Source organism: Nymphalis io, chromosome 24, assembly GCF_905147045.1.
Source record: "Nymphalis io chromosome 24, ilAglIoxx1.1, whole genome shotgun sequence".
Lineage (NCBI taxonomy): Eukaryota > Metazoa > Arthropoda > Insecta > Lepidoptera > Nymphalidae > Nymphalis > Nymphalis io.
This window is the reverse complement of record NC_065911.1, coordinates 1661468-1679485: the sequence shown is the minus strand read 5'-3', so window position 1 is coordinate 1679485 and position 18018 is coordinate 1661468. Positions and strand designations below refer to the sequence as shown.

Here is an 18018-nt window from a genome sequence, read left to right as displayed (position 1 = left end):
AATAAACAAGTATGAAATATTTTCTAACTTCATTAAAATGAATACGGTATATTGGGTTATATATTTTTTTTAAATGTACAACGAAATCGTTTCGGCATACATTAACATGTATAGATATTAAATATTAAGCAATTCCAACCACGAAAGGAATACAGACCTATAAACTAATTTGACATTGAGTTGACTCGTTATCATTGGTCGAGATCTTGAATAATCTATGATTTTCATTATTTATTCACGAAAAAATGGTGTCGTCTAACTTCGGCAACTGAATGTTGACTACAGAAACTTTGAAAGTAAAATTATAGGCGATTTTTCTATTATTAATAAACATATACTGCTGGTTGAATTAGCTCGAAACCTTCTAAAAAGGAGAAGAGACTTTAGTCCAATAGGGTATTAACTGGCTGCTTAGTTAAACACTGTTTTCGCTCTTACTGTCATTATTGATTTGACATTAGAAAGAAGAAGACATTTCATTGCCACGCATTACTCAATATAGATTTCAATGTCTTGGCTAATTTAGGGTGAAAGAAATCAAATAAAATATAAAATGAGATTTCGATGAAATGATTATATTATTCGCATATCACGAAATATTCTTATAATAACATTTTACCACGCAATGATCGTAAAAAGAATTCAAAGTAATTTCCCGCCACGAAGAGCATCTGTCAAAGTTTTTGTTGCCAGATAAAAAAATGTAGATTATTGTTTTTTATTATAAAAAAATGACAGATACACTTCAGTTATATTGAATAATAATTCGTATTACATCTAATATTATCGATTACAATCTGATTGGATTTCAAAAAACACTTAGAGCTTGCATCATCGTTCATTCATCAGATCATTTTGCAATAATGATCAATTATTTATAAATATTTCTTTTCATGATTGATATTAATAAGTCATAAGTTTTCTATTAATTATATTCTTCCATGGTATTCGCTTTATTTAATGACCTCTATCCGGAGGTTGGCTTAGAGATAGTGTTCAGCCACAATACATGATTTGTATACACATTATATTTATATCGCTTGTGAATTACAAAGTAATAATGACTATAAATCTACAGTCTTATTGATTAACCGACAGTTGAGTGTCGTGAATTATCAATAAATATTTACAAAAGAAAAGTATATTTAGTACAAAAGTTGTCTGATTTCCATTGTAAAAGCTCCTATTAATTTGGGATCAGATGGCCGTGTGTGAATAATGTCCCGGGGTATTATTATTATTATTAAGCATTTGAAACGTGCGTTAACGTGTGAGGAGAACCGGTTTAGTTATCCTTTTTTATATATCTGATATAGAAATTCAATATTTCATTATTATGAGCCAGTGTTACAGGCACAAGGGACATAAAATCTTAGTTCCCAAGGTTGGTGGCGCATTGGCTATAAGCGATGGTTGACATTTCTTACAATGCCAATGTCTAAGGGCGTTTGGTGACCACTTACCATCAGGTGGCCCATATGCTCGTCCACCTTCCTATTCTATAAAAAAAAATGCTCAGTTGATTAGTTAAGACAAAAACGTAACAAACAAGCAATCTCACTTTTATATTTGCAATGTTAGTTTTATGTAAACATATATAACAATGTGATTTGCAATATTTATAGGGAATGTTAACACCTTGTAACGGAACGTGTGGTATACAAATACAGCGCTAGACATCTAGCGCTTCAATAAATTCACGGAAAACATTCGTTTTATAAGCGCTGCATAAAAATTGAAATAGATTCTCATATAGATTTAACATTTAAATTCAAAGTTTTCTTGTATTCAATTTAAGGTTTCCAAGCGGTTCAACCTCGTTAAGCATAATACTAGTATTAGCAATGGGTACTTCAACAGCCCATGGATCGAACCTGAACTACACCAATTGGTTAAAGTCTTCGAAATCGTCCGAGATTTTCTGTTTCAAGGGAAACGTTCATATCAGATAACATTTGCTTCGCTTAATTATTTTTATTTTTAATGATTAAAGTCTTAAATAAGTATATTGAATGTAAAATTAAATTGTATATATTTAATTATATCAAATATATTTAAATTATATTTTAAATAAATAAAAGACTAGCGGTGGTTATTTTGTAAATGATTAATGGAACGCTTTCATTCAAATCGTCACCATTCACGATTGGAATCAGGACAAGATGGCAGATGTAACTGAAGATTTTTTTCAATTAGAACGCAAACATATATTATACGTTCTTTATAAATGCAAATCGAAATCTGTCTCTGTAATATGGCAACACCGTTGAAATATATTTTGATATAAAAATCAATTTTAAGAAGATATCTTTGAATGTTTAAGTGTAGATAGATTAGAGATTTTTGTATATTAACTTCCATTTAAGCTTGCTGATCTATCGATTCGATGACAGCTATTTTTTTTTAAATCATTATAATTTGTACATTTAAAACAAAAGCTTTTATGTATATAGCTGTCTGCTCGTCTGTATATTGCTCATAAGGTCATACAACATAAGATCATGGGGTCGAACCAGGTCGAGCCAATGAAAAAGTTGGGAATGAATATGTTACTTTAGGGTACGTAAAGACGGGTCAAACAGAATCATTACAGCATTCCAAAGGGACAAAGGCTTCTTGTCGGTGAAATGTGATATTAATGGGATTTTTTTAATTTAAATATATGTGAGCTAGACACTATGGTTGCCTAGATGTGAGGAGAGAATCATCAATTTTTAACGGTATATGGCGATAAATGAACGTATTAATGAAAAGGGAGATATATAGTTAAGAAATGATGGGACAGTTCAATTTTTTTATTGGGACGACGATTAAAGGTCGATTTATCGATTGAAACATATCTGAAATCGATCTAAAGCTAAGATTATATATATAATATTAATCTCAGCCCGCAATCAATTATATTACATAAACATCTGAACACACTTTTATATAAGTAAGATTACGCAGCTTTTGTTTAATTTTATTTGATACAAACGATCAATTATAATTTAATTTATAAGGTTAAATGAAATATTTGATTAAATATAAAAGCAACGTACAGTTTTAAAGAATCATCGCGAACTATTTTCTGCGCTGTCAGCGAAGCGTGTGATTCTTTGAAGTTTTACTTCTGGACATTTAACCTTGTCTTTGCTTTTGTAACTTTGAAATTAAATTGTACAATTTAACGTTTATCCTTATAGTATATATATACAGTATTTTACTCTAAATCTATTGCCAGTCTATTATTTTTGCCAGAATATTAAAAACTCGATTTCATTTTTATTGTGCAAGTTTATCCACGGTATCGTAAATTCTATTTTTATCGACGTGAATATACATCGATAATTTAAAAAGTTAGAGTAACGAGTAAATAGTAACTTTAAAAGTTGTGAATTTTTCTTTACATTGCATTAAAGCTTTCAGCCATGAATGTTGTTGTGTGCGTAATCTATAAATATATGGATTTCTTACTTATCATAATTAAACACTTATTTAGATATTGATAAGAATTTGGATCAAATTTCTGATGTAGATTATTATATTTATTAGTAAACTATGTACAGACATTTTTATAATATACAAAATTAAAATAAAAAACAAAATACGCATTACAAATTTATAGCAAACCACGCCGTCTAAAAGATTGTCCTGTGGCATTGTACCCAAGACGCTGGCACTATTGCATCTGCACCGCTAGACTCAGCCTTAAATCAAATTTCTTATGATAGTGGTCATTATAATTATGAATGTACACTCTTGCGCATTCCATCCTTGCTTATTTTATAAATACTACAGTTAATTTGTTTATTTGTGTTACGCTTTTACGTATTAACTATTAAGCCGATCGCCATGAAACTTTGCATACACGTTCTTAGGTACAGGAAAGAGCATTTATGTTTCATATCAAGAATTAAAGTATGGGACTGACGTGCCTGTGTAGGACAAAAGTCAAAAGTCCCCGAGTTAAATAAAGAAAAAAAAGAATTAGAGTGCTTTCCGGGTATAGACACGCTTCTCTAAATGAAAATTAATTTAACCAGATAATATATATTCTTGATCTAATAATACAGTAACAGCCTGTGAATGGACTAAGGCCTCCTCTCCTTTTTTTTTGTTGTTGAGAAGGTTGGAGCTTATTTCACCACGCTGCTCCAATGCGTGTTGGTTGAATACACATGTGGCAGAATTTCAGTAAATTTTGTAGGTTTTCTCACGATGTTTCCCTTCACCATCAAGCACGAGATGAATTATAAACACAAATTAAGCACATGAAAATTCAGTGGTGCTTGCCCGGGCTTGACCTCACGATCATCGGTTAAGATTCACGCGTTCTAACTACTGGGCCATCTCGGCTCTTTTTTGGATCTAATAATGAGTTAATTAAATATAAAAATATGTTATTAATAATTACACATATTTTTTTTTATAATTAATAGGCCAGCGTTTGACCGTTGACTTGCCTGATGTTAAGCATCGACACAGTCTAGGATGTAGCACGCTTACCTATAAGAAACCTGTTTACTCTTATTATGTGCTTAATGCTCAGGGTGAATGATAAAGTCATCAAGCAGGTCGTGCAAGCCCTTATTATGCGAAGGGCACTCGAAACTGAGGTTACACCACTTTAAACTTTGTACATTGTGGAAATTTTATCATATATCTTCATATACCATCTATGGACCTAAGATTCCGCGTTAGGATTAGCGATTAATCGAAATTTAAAAAATATTTTATTTTAATAGATTTTTAAAAGAAGCGCCCCTAGAAGAATAATCCTGGCGTTACTAGGCCGGTAAACGCTAGACAGATGATTTAAAAAAAAAATTACAACGTAACTCATTAGAATATACTCTGTATTTATTATGTTTATCCCGTATTCATTAATTTATATGTAATGTAACCATCATAGCACGCCTTCAAATTTGAAACATAGAAATTAAATGGTTATCAAGAAATAATTTATAATTACATAAATCCAAAAAATTAACCAAACCCCAGTTAGAATCATACGGTGTTTTGTTATATCATTTTCTTTTCTTTTAATACAGATATTTATTTCTAGTGGTGTTTGATTTCTCGCAGGCGGTTAATAGGTATAAACATCTATAAACCTTTACAAAGAGGAACTATAACCTTACGTAAACAATGATATTAAAAAGTTAATACCAATAAAAACAGAATATATAAAGAGATAAGTGTCGGCGGAAGAGGAAGTGTTTAACACGGATAAAAAAGCTGCAACAATCATTTGCTGGAAACGTCCATTGTAATTTAAATAAATATAACAAAACTATAAGTTTTATGTACGTTTAAACTCTGGAATGTATAATAGTAGAATGCTTGGTGGTCTTCGTCCAAACCCGCCTGGGTAAGTACCACCAACTCATTGTAAATTCAACCACCAAGCAAGCAATATTTAGAATTATTCTTAGGCAGTGAAACTATACACTTGTGCCTACAAGGGACATAACATCATAGTTCCTAAGTGTAGTGGCCCAATATTACTTTGCTATGGTGACCACATATCATCAGGTTGCCCAAATCTGTTTTATACATATTCATTAAAAACACTTTTCCAGCTGTATATAATACACATATTAAATAAGATTACTTGAGTTGATAAATATTTAAAAATTGCGTTTTAATAATTATGACACATAAAGAACATTGTAAAGGTATCTTTGAGTAGCAGTCGAGAGGTGCGAAGGTCACGCTGTCATTAGAGGAAGGACCCTTGACAGTGTCGCGTTATTAGCACATCGCCTCGTTGGTTTAGTGGCGGAGTTAAAAGGGCATAGATCAGGTACACCTGGATTCGAATACGTTGATGAACGTAAAAATAACGTAATAAATATTGTTCCGTTTAGATATTCTATGATAGTTTGGATGTTAGCAGTATTAACATTCTCGTGCCTCGGAAAGCACGTTGGCAAACTTTATGGGATAGGCACATACATAATATATATAAACGTTTTGAATATGGAATACGAAATATTTAAAAAAAGGTTCCATCAAAAAAATATCTTTATTTTTTTCAATATAAAATGATTATAAACTTTCTCATACTAATTATATCAAGAAAATAATACAGTTTCATAATATTAACCACAGATAAAATATCAGATATAATATCAAGCTAGTTTTCGATATTCAGTCGAACGGATGTAGTTAATGGTTAAATGAAAAATAAAATAAATCGAGTGCAATTTATTCCCGATACTGTCGCCAGCATCGGCTTCAATTTGAAGACAATTGTGATTGAGTGATCGACGATAAACCGACCGCGAGATTACAAAAATGGCGTTGAAAATATATACATACTAGGTAACATTCCCGGTCTCGCACGCGTAGATCAGAAAAAAATATTTTTGATAGGATTTGCGTAAAATCCGTTCTCAGTGAGCGTCTATGTCGGGGACGGAGTAACTGTGATAAATTTCAATTCAATCGGACAGATAGTTTAGAGAATCTCGTAATGAGTGGTATTTCACTTATTTATTATACTATTTTTATTTTTTTTCTCTATATATTTAAGGCTTATCAAAATTAAAATACTATATTCAACATTGAAGCATTACACTTGCTTATTGATAGTCAAACTACAACCGGTTCGGAAAAGAAACACCCTGAGAAGAACCGGCGAAAGAAACTCAGAGGGATTTTTTTATATCATGTAATTAAAAAATATATGTATCATCATAATATCGTTATAAGAACCATATTCTTCAGAATAAATAGTAAAATATATGAAGAAATCGAATGATTATTTGGCTTCGTTAGTGTCGCCTAGGCCTCGCGCGGCTACTTTGAAGATACAATCGATTTGAAACGTTTTGTAAATTTCCTTTGATGATACTGCTAACAGTAAACGTCGTTTTCGATATAGCTAACGTTCTATCATTTGTCTGACTGTTTGACCTGGTTTTGTTAAAACGAGCTTCACCCTTCGTATTTGACATTACAAGGGAATTTTAGTCGAAGATTTTGGGGTCGAACCCGAATGAGCACTACTGTATTCTTTTGTGCTTAATTTGTGTTTGTAATTCATCTCGTGGTCGGTGAGACATCGTAAGGAAACCTGCATGTGTTTGACGAAAATCCGTCTACCCTGCAAAGGAGTAGCGTCCCCTTTGCCCAGCTGTGGGACACTTACAAACTGTTACTTTTTATATGACAGCATAAATTATTCTGATCCAATACATACCCATATAATACATTCTGAGTTTCACTAAAATCCATTTAGCATTTATAAATAACATTGGTTTCACATTCGAAAGAAGAAAACAATATTATTTTAATAAATCACCCCTAAACAACAGCCATAAGAATTCAGCCTTTGTGTTTAAAAATAATATCAATAAAAAAATTAAACTTTTTTTACGTAGAGACTTTATTATAGTTTCATTAATATAGATATTGAAAGGTTTTTCTTATAATTATTTTACAGCATCTTTACACAAGAGTAACTCTGGATTAAATCGATAAATCCTCTCAGGCGTTAACGATTAGAAAGGTGTTTGATAGCCGATACTAATAGCTTAATGTTTGCGAAATTCTATACTTCGAAAGTGTGTATACGGTCTTCGTTAAGAATTTCTGATGAGAAATATAACTAAAATAATTTATTAATATTTTGAATTTGAATATGGAATATCACAAATAAGCTTTAAATTAAAAACTAGTTTTTTTATTTTATAAGAATTCAAAAAACGAACGTTTATTTCGCATAGAGCCATACGTAAAATAATTTATAAATATTTTAAATTTGGAATACGAGAGATTATAAAAAATAGGTTTTATTGCAAAATATGTTATTTTATAGATATTAGATTGTAAAAAAAAAACATAAATGACTGTTTTCGCAACTATACTAAGAAAACTAAGTACTTTACACAGTTACGAGATATATATAGATTATATCTGTAATTATATTATAAAGAAATAATATTCGATTTTTTTTGTTTGCTTGTAACAGATAAACTCAACACGTACTAAGCCGGGTTTAAGAATTCTTTCACCTACAGAAAGCTTCATTATCAGCCAGTAACATAGCTATATAACCAGTGACATAGATAACATAGCATGCTATTTTTTTTTAATATGAGATCCCTATGTAAATTGCAATAATATAAGCCGCGAACGACGTCGGAGCGGGCTGCTAGTTATATAAATTATTTTATATAAAACGAATAAAGAATTTATAAAATTTCATACTAAGCTAAGTTTTAATTAACTTAGTAAATTATAATAATAGAGTTAATTCATTTCAATAATAACAATTGATACATAATAATTTTTTCTAAATTTCTAAACGTATTTTTTTTTAATGAATTTAGTCTATTGTATTTTTTTTTTGTTGACCTAAATTAATCTTATGAGAACATTTTATTTTAAATTTATTTAATATCTTAAAGGACATAAATAAAAGTTAAGATAACTCAAACAGATGAGCTTATAAAAATATATTTAAATTCATTGTACTTATGACAACTGTAGTAGTTTAATTAAATGATCTTAACTAACGATGAAGCAATTAAGCATTAATCACTCTTCTCAAATGATGATACTATCTACGACGATTGTGTTCTGATGAAATAATTTGGCTACAGAATAACAAACGTCATAATCACTATTTATAAAATTATACAATTGTCTTTATATGTACATGTAACAGATAAAAAATAATAATAGTACTTACACAGGGTTTTCATTAAGATCAATTAGGGATAAAACACACGTTTCACCACACAGTGCACACAAGAAATCAACTAACACTATTCATAAAACTTAAGTCCAATCCCGAAGACACATATTGAGATGGTCGCTAGATCGGCCAGGGTCGCGGCGAACGCGTACAACATGCCATGTTTATTTTAATTTAAACCCGTATCTTCTGGAATGGAATACGCCTCGTACGGGGAGTTTTTATTTTTTTTTTATTATTTTTTAAATTGGAGATGCGATGGTCGTGCTTTTGGCGCAAGTTGGGCGGCACACAGCGAGCCGCGCAGCCGCAGTGCGAGTCAACTTCACACGGCCGCGCGGCGTGCGCAGCGCTGCAACTTCAGCCGATAAGCCTGACCTCATTTCGGAACGCAATGAATTATTTTCGAAATGGCAACGCACTCATTGCACGCACGTTTTTTTTTTGAGCTGTCAAGCAAGCTCGTTCATTTGACTTGAATAATTTATGTCTCGCATTCCGTAATTTCACGTAAATAAAATTTAAGTGACTGACACCTCATTTTGTTGACGTTCAAAAGATTAAGAATACTTTATAATTAAGGTTTAATTATATATCTCCTCAATAAGCAACACGTCTAAGATTTATTGAGACCGATATTAATACACTCAATGCATTTATTTCTAATTGAAATATAATATTGAAATACTCATTAAATTATATAAAAATCATCGTAGATCTCCAACGGTTCCGAATCGTAGCAACGTAGGGCCTCTACGAAGTGCGCGTAGAACTACGCGTGATTTGTATGAAAGAATAAGTATTCTCAGGTTTCTTATTAATTATACTAAATATATCATGGAAAAGAAAAATCTCCCTTCAAAAATTCGTCCTTATTACTATAATAAATGCGAAATTAAGTTTGTTTGTTTGTTTGTTACGCTTTCGTATCTTAATTATACTCAATCAATCGTTACGAAATTTTGCATACACGTTATCAGAGTTAGAAAAAGTTGGGGTACCCATCAGCTCTCAGCACATGAGAGCGAAGCTTTGAGTATATATAAGGCTATAAGTGGTGAATGCTTACAGCGCCAATGTCTACGGGCGGTAGTGACTTATTTAGGTGGCTTATTAAAATCAAAATATACTTTATTCGAGTAGTCTTTTACAAGGAATTTTGAATCTACTGAAAAGAATTTTTACTGATGGTAGAGCTTTGTGCAAGCTCGTCTGGGTAGGTTCCACCCATTCATCAGATTTTTTTTTTTTATATATCCCGGGATGGCAAATGACTCTACTCCACCTGATGGTAAGTGGTAGTAGAGTCCAAACGCGACGACGGCCAGTACAGTCGGGAAGAATGTTCTGTACTAGCCGTCCCCGCCTTGCCGGCCCGCAAGATGCCTCTTCACGCCTCGTTTGAAGGAACCCGGGTTGTAAGAGGAGGGGAACACGTGAGCTAGTAAGGAGTTCCATTCTTTGGTAGTGCGGCAAAGAAAGGAGTTGCCAAATTTATTTGTGCGCGATGGAATTGATGTCACAGTTAGGCGTTGACATCGAGAACCAGCTCGCGTGGACTTAAGAAGGAAGGGGGAAGCAGGAATTAGAGAGAATAATTCCTCAGAGCACTCGCCGTGATACAGACGATAGAAAGCGCTCAGTGCTGCTATCTCGCGACGCAATTGTAAAGGTTCACGGGTGTTTGTGACCTTTACGTCGCCAATAATGCGTACTGCACGTTGCTGCAACCGGTCCAAGGCCTCCATTAGGTACTTAGCGGAGCCATCCCAAAGGTGCGAGCAATATTCAACGCAAGACCGTACCTGTGTTTTGTATAACAGGCACAGTTGTTGTGGCGTGAAAAAACGCCGCACCTTGTTCAGAACTCCGAGTTTTCGTGAAGCTGTTTTTATAATAGCCTCGATGTAATCCACCAACCCGCATTGGAGCAGCGTGGTGGAATAAGCTCCAAAACCTTCTCCTCAAAAAGAGGAGAGGAGGCCTTTAGCCCAGCAGTGGGACATTCACAGGCTGTTACGGTTACGGATGTAATCCCTTGGACTAAGGTCGCAGCGAACGTCCATCCCCAGCATGGCGATTTTGCTTTGTATCATCAGCGGTGTGCCACAGAGGGAGGGATGAGGGTAAAATGGTGACTTTTTCGCTGTGAGAGCGCACACCTGTGTTTTCTTGGCATTAAACTCAACAAGATTATCAGAACCCCATTTGGCGATGAGCTCTAATGTCCTATCGAGTTCAATGACAAGATTCTACCGCCTCTCCTCAGTTTCCGCCCGCCCAGCCACTGCGCGTCCATGGTATCCACCATGCACTGTACTATCATCTGCATAGCAATGTATGTTCCCAAGAGAGAGCATATCATTGATATGCAAAAGAAAGAGTATAATATTCGACCGCAAAACAGCAGTACTTGGTATTGTCGTGTTCCGGTTTGAAGGGTGAGTGAGCCAGTGTAATTACAGGCACAAGGGACATAACATCTTAGTTTCCAAGGTTGGTGGCGCATTGGTGATGTAAGCGATGGTTATCATTTCTTAGAATGCCAATGTCTATGGGCATTGGTGACCAATTACCATCAGGTGGCCCATATGCTCGTCCGCCTACCTATTCTATATAAAAAAAGAACCGGCGCGGAACTCAGTAGTAATCTTTATTTCAAATACAAAGTTATGTTCAAAGTTATGTCAACAAAATAGAATTAAATTTATATATAAATTTTTGTTTAGTAATTAGTAATAAGTACTTTATATGTTTTTAAACAAATGTTTTTAACAAACGACGTTAATATATTAATTGGTATACATGAAAATATATAGTGGAATTTAATTATAGGATACCTTGCACCATGAAAGATTTATTAATTTCGTAGAGTAAGAAAATTGGCTTTGAAAGAAATGATATTCAATTGAGCACAATGTTATATTAGCGTTTTGATGGAATAATTTGTATGTATAGATGTATAGTGTCCGTTCGTCCACAATGCATCGCTTTACTGATAGCTTAACTATACAAGTGTATTTCAATTCCCCCCCCCTTCTATTATCGCTGACACATACGTGCTTATACCGTGCTTGTTATTTCTCATCTCTCGTCCATTATATTTACTCCCCCCTCGTAAGTCTCCAGAAGCCTCTAGGGCTGGCTTGTGAGTGTAAAGACATCCCCGATGTCTTGAGTTCAAATTTTATAGGTCCGTAAAAAAATTATCGGGCTTATGGCCTCCATAACGCTGCTCCCCTTTTTATTTCAATGTAGGTAGGACAGGGAAATGAGCCACCTGATGGTAAATAGTCATCACCGTCCATAGATATTAGCCCCATAAGAAATATTAAACATTCCTTATATCAGAAATGCGCCACCAACCATGGGAACTAAGATGTTACGTCGTGTCTGAAGTTTCCAACCGGAACACAACAATAATAATTATTGCTGTTTGGCGGTAGAATATATGATGAGTGGGTGGTACCTACCTACCCAGACGGGCTTGCACAAAGCCACGCATGTGGTAGATGCCTAACCGACACACATGCAACTCCACACTAGTTTCCTCACAATCTTTTCCCATAATCTCAGTGAAAGCACACAGCATATGAAATCTCATGAAATCAACACATAAAAGCTCAGTGAAAGCTATACTGCCCGTTATTTTAATACCTTATCTCCAAGTAAGATTTACGTTCTAGCCTCTGGCCAATTTCGGTAACCACCCGGACCATTCATCCACGAATCACCAGATAGCCTATTCTGGATCAATAAACTCAAAACTCACTATAGAAAACGGTCTTGAAATGACAGAAAGTGATAAGCTACATTGACCCTAATAATTATAACCTTTCTTGAATACACACATCAAATTAGTATATCGACATAAGTTAGTTATCACCATTACATGATTAACGTAATAAGAATGAAATGAATGAAAGTCATGTAATGAATACGTAATAAGAACTTGCCATTACTCAGGATTTTCATTGATATTAAACAAATGTGATGTGTAATGAATGTTTCAATTATCTTTATCACGTTTTAATTCCCTTAACTCCAATCGCGTGACATTTGTTAATTAATATTAATTGAATTTATGTTAATTAGCTATTGCATTGTTGACGCTATTGTTAATTTCCATAAAGTACAAATAAAGCTATTGCGATGGAAACATTTAATGTTATATCTAAATATATTAAACAGTATAAACCGTGTATACTCAATAAATTTATCGAAAAACATGTGTGGGCGATAAAAAATAGTAACAGAATAACAAACAAACAAAGCATTTCCTTTTGATTGTCTGTCTGTATGTACACGCTAATCTTTGAAAATACAAAGCGGGTTTTCTTGTGGTTTTCATAGGTGAATTAAACACAGCTTGAATGAATATTTAGGCTTTGTTTTATTGAAATCGGATCACAGTGAAAAAAGTTATCATCATTTAAATATAATATTTTATAAAATAAAAACCCAGCAGTAAATGGTTACCACCCCACCCATAGATATTGGTGCTTACTCGCATTGCCAATGCGCCGCCAGCCCAGCTTACTAAGATGTAATGTTTCTCGTGCCCGTAGTTATACTGGATCCCTCATCTTTTAAGCCGAAACACAACAATATTAAGTATTGCTGCTTGGCGGTAGAATATCTGATAGTGGTACCTACCATAGGGCTTGCACAAGGCCCTACCAGCAGAGAATTATCAAATAACATCCAATATACAATAACGATATATAACACAAGATAGAAGATTATTAGGCTATTTTTACATACTCAGCTTGAAATAACATACAAACTAGACTATTTTCTTAAATCTTTAGTCTAGAAATTCATATTTTTAATGTAAATATTATAATCATAAAAATTAACGATAACACGTTTCTCTTTACTCACAAGTCATAACGTAAAGTTATTTATGTACCAAATATTATATATTCTTATACAAACAACTCGTATGTTTAAAATTTCAATATGAAATATTTATTAGTATTGAAAAGTATTAATTGCAAACAATATAACATTGTCGGTTTGAAAAAATGTAGGGCTTTCTGTGAGCTCGACTAGTTACCACTCACTTGTCACAAATTCTACTAAAAACTGCCAAAATATTTAGTAGACTTGAGATCGTTCCTTTTACTCGGTAGATTTTTGAAAATGAAACCCCTAAGCTGATGAAGGATGAACGTTGAAAAGTATAAAAATCCTCATTTGTAAATAAGGGATAGGATAGATGATAGAATAGGTAGGCGGACGAGCATATGGGCCTGATGATAAGTGGTCATAAATGCTCATATATATTGGCATTGTAAGAAATGTTAACCATCGCTTACATCGCTAATGCGCTACCAATCTTAGGAACTAGGATGTTATATGCCTTATGCCTGTAAACACCCTTCAAACCGGAACACAATAATACCAAGTACTGCATTTTTGCGGTAGAATATCTTGAGTGGGTGGGTGGTACCTACCCAAACGAGCTTGCACAAAGCCATACCACCAGTGATGACGCGTGCAAAGCCGCTAATTATGGTCTAGTCATTCATAAATAAAATAACTTATAAACAATAATTAGAAAAATCGATTAAAAGTTATATAAACTTGTATACGTTCTCACGAATTGAGAACCTTATTTTTCTTAAGTCTGTTTAAAATTAATGTCCCAATGCCCACATTGAAGCGCCAATTTTATAATTCGAATTCGTATACATTTTATCAAAGATATATTATCATTATCACTACGTGTCGTCCACGTGTTAAGATCGTGTTTTTAAGATTCCGTTTATATAAGACGCTTATATAAAATCGTGAGACGTTAGGAACGATACTTATACAATAGTTATTGCCCGGCTTCGTATGCGTACTGGGGGAGGAGGGGGAGGATGGTCCTTTTGGACGGGAGTGTACACACTTCCAACTTCCAGACTCCGGGATGATACTGAGAATTTTCTGACAGAAAAACCAAATAACTTTTTATTGGTCCAATCTGGGAATTAAACCCAGGACCTCCGGGTCTGCGGCCTTACATCAAGCCACTAGACCAACGAGGCAGTCACATTTCACATTTACCAGTAACTCATTATCTTTTTTTTTTTTTTTATATTCGCCGGGAGGGCAAATGACTCTACTCCACCTGATGGTAAGTGGTAGTAGAGTCCAAACGCGACGACAGCCAGTACAGACGGGAAAAACGTTCTGCACTAGCCGCCTTCGCCTTGCCGGCCCGCAAGATGCCTCTTCACGCCTCGTTTGAAGGAACCCGGGTTGTAAGAGGAGGGGAACACGTGAGCTGGTAAGGAATTCCATTTTTTGGAAGTGCGACAAAGAAAGGAGTTGCCAAATTTCTTTGTTCGCGATGGAATTGATGTCACAGTTAGGCGGTGACATCGAGAACCAGCTCGTGTGGGCTTAAGAAGGAAGGGGGAAGCAGGAATTAGAGAGAATAATTCCTCAGAGCACTCGCCGTGATACAGTCGATAGAAAGCGCTCAGTGCTGCTATCTCACGACGCAATTGTAAAGGTTATAGGTGCATACCTGTGTTTTCTTGGCATTAAACTCAACAAGATTATCAGAGCCCCATTTGGCGATTAGCTCTAACGTCCTATCGAGTTCAATGACAAGATTCTCCCGCCTCTCCTCAGTTTCCGCCCGCCCAGCCACTGCGCGTCCGTGGTATCCACCATGCACTGTACTATCGTCTGCATAGCAATGTATGTTCCCAAGAGAGAGCATATCATTGATATGCAAAAGAAAGAGTGTGGGAGATAGCACAGATCCCTGGGGGACCCCAGCATTCACTACATAGAATTGTGAAGCGCAACCATCTACTAAAACACGAAGGCTACGCTTGTGTAGGAAGCTGGCAATCCAGGTGCATAGCTGAGCAGGCAGACCATATGCCGGTAGCTTGGAGAGAAGACTTCTGTGCCAGACCCTGTCGAAAGCCTTGGAGATATCGAGGCTGACAGCCAACGATTCTCCATGCTTGTCGATAGCTTCACCCCAGAGGTGTGTTACGTACGCTAGAAGATCACCTGTGGACCGTTTTGGTCGAAACCCGTACTGACGATCATTAATCAGACAGTGATCTTCTAGGTAATGGATCAGTTGGTTGTTTAAAATCCGTTCCATCACCTTACAAAGTACTGAGGTGATAGCTATTGGCCGATAATTTGCCGGGTCAGACCGATCCCCTTTTTTGGGAACCGCTTGCACATTAGCTCTTCTCCAAGCCTCTCAAGTAAGCACACTTCCCGAAGAGAGAGAAAGTTGGAACAGGTGCGTTAACACAGGAGACAGCTCCGCTGCGCACTTCTTCAGCACTATGGCTGGTATTCCATCGGGACCGCTAGCTTTCCGTACATCAAGTGATTGCAGCTCCGCACGCACATCACGTTGCCTGATTTTAATGTCAGGCATCGTATGGCCACATGCAGGTATTGTAGGTGGCAGTGCACTACAATCATCGATGACGGAATTGTCGGCAAAGAGTTTAGCCAGGAGATCAGCTTGCTCTTGCGGACTGTGAGCTAGCGATCCGTCCGGATTTCTGAGGGGTGGCAGCGAAGGTTGGCAGAAATTGTTTTGCACAGACTTGGTCAGACGCCAGAAGCTACGGGAGCCCCTAGGATGCGAAACAAGGTCATGACCAATCTGTACAATGCGCTGTGCATCCGCTCTCGTGTATGCCTTTCTACAGGACTTGGAATTTTTATTATAGTTTGCTTTCAGTGAGTCAATGTTAAATGCCCCGCTAATACAGCCGTTGATCCACTTGCGATATGCTGCCTGCTTAGATGATACAGCATCGGCACATTCACGAGTGAAGCAACGGTTACGCGTACTCCTACTGACGAGATCTGAGCTAGGAATGTAGTATTCCATTCCTAACATGATCTCATCAGCAACAGCAGCGGCACTAGCTGTCGGGTCATTCCCACTGAAGCAACGTTCCTTCCAAGGGACCGACGCATAGTAATCGCGCATACCGTCCCAATCCGCCGACTTATAGTGCCAAACGCGACGTTTGCATACCGCTAGTGGCGGCAGCTTGGCCTGTGGCACTCTGGTAGAAATAAGGCTGTGATCCGAAGAGCCAAGAGGAGCCTGAACCACAACCTGATATTCCACCGGGTGAGAAGTCAGCAGAAGGTCCAGTAGAGAAGGTGCTTGCCCATCAATGTCTGGGATCCTGGTGGGCTGATCAACCAGTTGGGTCAAGTCATGTGTGAGAGCAAAAGCATGAGCAGTCCTTTCAGCATGGTCAGTTTTGAGGGATTTCAACCAGGATTCGTGGTGAGCATTAAAATCCCCCAAAAACACCAATTCCGCGTTAGGAAATTGCTCTTGCGCAGCATCTGCCACCCGACTAAGATGGTCAAATAATCGGCTTGTCTCCAAGTCACCATTGTGGGATCTGTAGAGGCACACGTAGACTCGGCTCTGACGAACCAGGTCCACACGTACCACCAACATGGAGAAGGAGGGGTTTTTTAATATATAATGCTTATTATAGTGTACAGATTATATAAATAATAAATAAAAGGGCTCGGAGTATTCGTAAATGTTCATACAGGATGTACATATATAATTGTAAATAATTATTACATGTATTTTTTTTGTCTATTAAAAATTGACCACCGAGTATCTTGCCGGTTCTTCTCGGTTAGCTACATTCCGAAACGTTGGTAGCTTTATATTAATATTAAATTGTAAAATGAACATTCAAAGTGAAATCTCATTGAATACAGTATTTTTATTTTGGGTTGCAAAGCGTTAATATTAATGATTAATCTATATAGTGACCAGTTTCACGAGCTTTAAAAAACAGACAGTCATAGGGACTGCCGTTAGAAGTGAAAATTTGAAACCGTTAAATATATTTCATTTGTCCAATTTCCACATCTATTGGCACTCCAAGTAATAAGTCTATCCCTTTTTATTATATAGCTTTCAATTCATCAAAATACACAGTATGACGCAAACTCGATACAAAATATTAATACAGCTTAATTTAAATAAATAATAGTTAAAAAAACACTTATAATATTTATATATACTGTTAGCGTTTACATGAATTTCAATCATTATTATCCTAAATTTCCACAATACTAAATTATTTGTACTTTCAACGATTTCATTATATTAATCTTAATATGTGCTAATCTAGCAGGTAAAGTCTATTCTCTACGATAAACCTACACAACCAAATTAAAGAAGTTTTCACTTCAAAAATATTATTCTTCGACCACAGACATTTTGAACTGTTGTTTCACGTAAAAACAATCTAAACGAATGCTTAGTACATTTTGAATTTCAATGTGGTTTTGTGAATTTAAGA

The 18018-nt window shown here is 35.5% G+C and overlaps 1 protein-coding gene across 17 annotated transcripts in view; it reads right to left on the bottom strand.

Annotated features, from left to right (window-relative positions):
- Positions 1-9016, bottom strand: part of LOC126777964 (muscle calcium channel subunit alpha-1-like) — a 100481-nt gene extending 91465 nt beyond the window's left edge. For 14 of the 17 annotated variants that reach the window (XM_050501297.1, XM_050501308.1, XM_050501300.1 and 11 more), the window contains exon 1: positions 8684-9016. The gene's annotated coding sequence lies outside the window, so the exon portion shown is untranslated. The remainder of the gene's footprint in view (positions 1-8683) is intronic. The other 3 variants (XR_007670107.1, XM_050501309.1, XM_050501310.1) reach the window with 1 other exon arrangement.
- Between the last annotated feature and the right edge of the window lie 9002 nt (positions 9017-18018).